This window comes from Erythrolamprus reginae, chromosome 2 (assembly GCF_031021105.1).
Source record: "Erythrolamprus reginae isolate rEryReg1 chromosome 2, rEryReg1.hap1, whole genome shotgun sequence".
NCBI classification, from domain to species: domain Eukaryota; kingdom Metazoa; phylum Chordata; class Lepidosauria; order Squamata; family Dipsadidae; genus Erythrolamprus; species Erythrolamprus reginae.
The window spans coordinates 58,835,653-58,839,597 of NC_091951.1; positions in this window are offsets into that span (position 1 = coordinate 58,835,653).

Here is a 3,945-nt window from a genome sequence, read left to right on the forward strand (position 1 = left end):
CCCCATGGAGGCTTCTCCCTGCCTTTTCCGGCCCTGTTTCCTCTCAGGAGATTCCTAGAGAGGCCCCACGGAGGCTTCTCCCTGCCTTTTCTGGCCTTGTTTCCTCCCAGGAGATTCCTAGAGAGGCCCCACAGAGGCTTCTCCCTGCCTTTTCCCACCCTGTTTCCTCTCAGGAGATTCCTAGAGAGGCCCCACAGAGGCTTCTCCCTGCCTTTTCCCGCCCTGTTTCCTCTCAGGAGATTCCTAGAGAGGCCCCACAGAGGCTTCTCCCTGCATTTTCCGGTTACAGTTTCAGAGGCTCAGGTTTGTAAGTGGAAAATAGTTCTTGAGAAGAGGCAAAAAAAATCTTGGACACCCAGTTCTTATCTAGAAAAGTTCGTAAGCAGAAGCATTTGTAGGTAGAGGTGCCACTGTATAGTTTCCGTAATTGCATCTTTAAAACTGACACAAGCATTTCAAAGGAATAGTTGTTTCGCCAACTTTGCACTTTTCCAAAACATCTAGTAAAACATTTATTAGATTGTTAAAGGCTTGAAAAGGATCATAAAATCAGTATTCAGAGCTGATTAAATTATGCTATATTTATTTATTTTATTTATTAATAGAGTTGAAAGGGACCGTTAGGTCATCGAGTCCAACCCCCTGCCTGAGCAGGAAACCCTACAGCACCCCAGCCAAATGGAAGTCCAATCTCCTCTTGAAGGTGTCCAGAGTTGGGGAGTTCACCACCTCCCCTGGCAGGCAGTTCCATTGGTTGATCGCTCTGACCGTCAGGAAGTTCTTCCTTATTTCCAGGTTGAATCTCTCCTTGGTCAGTTTCCAACCATTGTTCCTCGTCCGGCCCTCTGGTGCCCTGGGGAATAAAGAGACCCCCTCCTCACCGTGGCAACCCCTCAAGTATCTGTAAACTGCTATCATGTCCCCTCTAGACCTTCTTTTTTCTAGGCTGTCCATGCCCAGTTCTCTCAATCTCTCTTCGTAAGTCTTGGTTTCGAGTCCCCTAATCATTTTGGTTGCTCTTTTTTGCACCTTCTCCAGAGTTTCAATGTCTTTTTTGTAGTGAGGTGACCAGAACTGGATGCAGTACTCCAGGTGGGGTCTGACCAGGGCATAGTAGAGTGGTATTAGTACTTCCCTGGTCTTGGAGCGTATTCCTTTGTTGATGCAGCTTAGGATTGAGTTGGCTTTTTTGGCTGCTGCTGCACATTGCTGACTCATGTTTAGTTGATTGTCCACCAAGACTCCAAGATCTCTTTCGCAGTCACTACTGCTGAGTGGGGTATCTCCCAGGCTGTATGTGTGTCTAGGGTTCTATATGCCTCTGCACTCTTATTTGAGAGAAAGATCTATTGAATACCACAGCCTACATGTAGTTCATTGACTATTGTCAGAAGGTTGCAAAAGGGCCTGACACTGCAGCCATCATAAATACATTGCAGTTGCCAAGTGTACAAAATTTGATCATATGACAGTGCTGCTAAATGAAGTCACTAAATGAATAGTTGTAAGTCATGGACTACCCATACAACATAGAAACATAGAAAATTGAGGGCAGAAAAAGACCTCATGGTCCATCTAGTCTGCCCTTATACTATTTCCTATATTTTATTTTAGGGTGGATAGATGTTTATCCCAGGCATGTTTAAATTCAATTACTGTGGATTTACCAACCATATCTGCTGGAAGTTTGTTCCAAGGATCTACTACTCTTTCAATAAAATAATATTTTCTCATGTTGCTTCTGATCTTTTCCCCAGCTAACCTCAGATTGTGCCCCCTTGTTCTTGTGTTCACAAGATAAGCTAGTCTAGATATAACATGAACAAACTGGATCGAATAAGATATTATATACTGTCACGATCAGGTCAAGAACAATGGTGAAATAGTATCCAGTCTGATTTCAGCCTGACGTTTTAGAAAAAAATATAATGCTAACATTGACCTTATCTACACCATTATCATCCAGCTGGTGGGTGGTTATTTCATTAACAGGACTTTTTATTGGCTCACAGGTGCACAAATGACATTTTATCCCAGTTGAACTGCAGGCCAAGGGAAAAATTGTACAACAGCTCCAAGCATTCCTTACATATGAATAAACTTACACCTGCCGAGTATAAATCTTTGTCTTTCCTTTCTTTTCAAGGCAATGTGCAAGGATGAAAGAGTAAATGAGAACTCTATAGCACACTGTTGTTGTAAATTAGATTTTTAATTGTGTCTTTATTTATAAATAACTCAAGGGAGCAAAGTTACTTAATACTCCTCCCTCCTATTTTGCCTCCACAGGTGCATTGGGCTGAGAGAGATTGATCGAAAGTCACCCAGCTGGGGTTTTTTTATGCCCAAAGTAGAATTAGAACTCATATCCTCATTCTGAGACCAGCACCTTAACCACTAGTTTAGATTTTTCTTTTCCTAAATCTCACTTTTGCTAATTACTTATCACTTTTTTTGACATGCTGTAAGTTTTGTTTACCCTCAGAGAAAATAGCACAGTGGATATGTCTGAAATACTCTTCCTCTATATTATAATTAGAGGAAGGGGCCCTTGATCTAACAGTGTACCACTGGGATCCAGCCGTAAATAGCATGCATGGTTTTTAACAGTCTTTAAATTGTTTTAAAACTGTTAGTGGTTTTAATATTACACTGTATGTTTTATTTTTTTGGTTGTGAGCCACTCAGAGTCCCCAAGGAGTTGGGCGGTATAAAAATTGAAAGAATGAATGAATGAATTAATTAAAGAAAGAAAGATATAGATAGACAGACAGACAGACAGACAGACAGACAGACAGATAGATAGAGATAGATTAGACAGACAGACAGACAGATACAGTGAAGGGCTACCAATTTTTTTACTACCACACTGTGGGCGTGGCTCATGCAGGACGCTCTGCATTTTCTTTCAACGTCTTTCAGTGCAAATTGGGTGCTCTGGGGGGAAGCTCCATTTTTGCTACCCCACTGCGTCCGTGCGTCCCCTCCAGGCAGCAGTCCACCCCTGGATAGATAGCCAGGCAGGCAAGCAGATAGATAGATAAAATAAGTTTATTCCACAAGCATAACACACCTTGGACTTTTTAAAAAAATGTATGTTTAAGTTCATTCCAGACCTTAACATAAATTTCATCATGAGCCAAGGTGGTGCAGTGGGTAGAGTGAAGTACTGCAGGCCACTAAAGCTGACTGCTAGATCTGCAGGTCAGCAGTTCAAATCTCATCACCGGCTGAAGGTTGACTCAGCCTTCCATCCTTCCGAGGTGGATAAAATGAGGACTTGGATTGTGGGGGCAAGATGCTGGCTCTGTTTTTTAAAAAGTGCTATTGCTAACATGTTGTAAGCTGCCCTGAGTCTAAGGAGAAGGGCGGCATAAAAAAATTGAAAAAATAAAAATAAATATAACGTTCCTCCATGCCTGCAAGATCACAATTCAGTCTCCTTGAAACTGAATTCTGACCCTACTTTTCACCCAAGTGCTTGTAGGATCCCCCAACTGTCAAGGTTTGTGTATGGTTTGATTTGATTGTGTATTTATTTTACTATAAGGGTTTTTTAAATTGGATTTGTACACTGTTTATTTTGTTGTGAGCCGCCCCGAGTTTTCGGAGAGGGGCGGCATACAAATCTAATAAAAGCAAACACTAAGAGCCAACACAATGATTCTGCCTTACAGTAAAACGTCCAATCTGAGGAGTATAAGGAGAGAAGACACAAAACATATTGGAAGTCTCTTTAGGAAAAGAAACAGAACATCCCTACTATAATAATAATAATAATAATAATAATAATAATAATAATAATAATAATAATAATAATAATAACAACAACAACAACAACAACAACAACAACAACAACAACATATTAGATTTGTATGCCACCCCTCTCCGAAGATACTAGTATCGTGGCAAAGCCCATCAACAACCTCCAACACTCTGTGTGCA